Genomic DNA, 1123 nt, shown 5'->3' with positions numbered 1-1123 from the left:
GTAATTTTTTCCCCTATAAGAAAAAATATGGATGGTGGTTCATTGTCTCTCCACTTTTATCATTGTAAGGGAAAAATAATATTCATAAAATATCACAGCAATAGTATTGTACTTGTCAAAGTGTACATGTCTCTCAAAGCTACTCTATAGTGTATCTCCAATTAGACTTGTAAATTTACATCAACATAAAAATATCACAACAATAGTATTGTACTTGTCAAGGTGTGCATGTTTCTCAATGCTATTACACTCACTCTACATTGTATCTCTTATTAGACTGGTAAATACATCAACATGTATATCACTCTAAATCAAATGTGTACATCATGCTAGCCTTAGTAGTGTGTCAATATTTCTTATGTTGATAAACTTGTTGTGCAAATGGTCACCGTTTCAAAATTATATGGATTTCATATGATTGGCAACAAGAAAGGTAGGTAATGCACCTTCTAAACATATGAAAGGTACCATCTAATCACATGGATTTCATGTGATTGGCAAGAAAGGTACCATCTAATGCACCTTCTAAACATATGAAAGAAATATATTTTCGCATAGGCTACAATTAAATTTCCAATTAAAAAACAATCCTCCATGTAGCGTTCTTATTTATAATGCATCTAATGCACCTTCTCAACATATGAAAGCAATATATCGTTGCATCGATTGTAATTAAAATTCCAATTAAAAACCAACCTTCATGTCCTATTCTTATTTATAATGCATTGTTGCATCACTTGCAACAAAATTTTCAATTGAAGTTCAATACTTCACGTAATTTTCTTCAATCCTACATGTAATGTTCTTCTATAAAAAGTCTGGGATTCCAAGAACTGCTTCGTTCTAGCTCCCTTAGAACAAAACTTTTCACTCCTTTTTTCATTTTAGAAAAGTGTTCAATAGACCAAAATCTATAAAAGTCCACATTTATTTCCACAGTGGATGTTTATGCCTTCTAGATTAATGACTTTTGGTGGGTGTAGGGAAATTATATACATGTTTAACATGTAAGCATTGTTAAAGATAACAATGAAATTAATCACCAAGACTTTGACTCTAAGGTTTTAGGCTAGACTAACCTTCACCACCTTGCTAAATTTTGTGGGTTTAGGAAAATTGCATG

Source organism: Cibotium barometz, chromosome 51 (assembly GCF_041138505.1).
Source record: "Cibotium barometz isolate CiBa-2024 chromosome 51, ASM4113850v1, whole genome shotgun sequence".
Classification (NCBI taxonomy): Eukaryota; Viridiplantae; Streptophyta; class Polypodiopsida; order Cyatheales; family Cibotiaceae; genus Cibotium; species Cibotium barometz.
Note: the sequence above shows the minus strand (reverse complement) of the source record.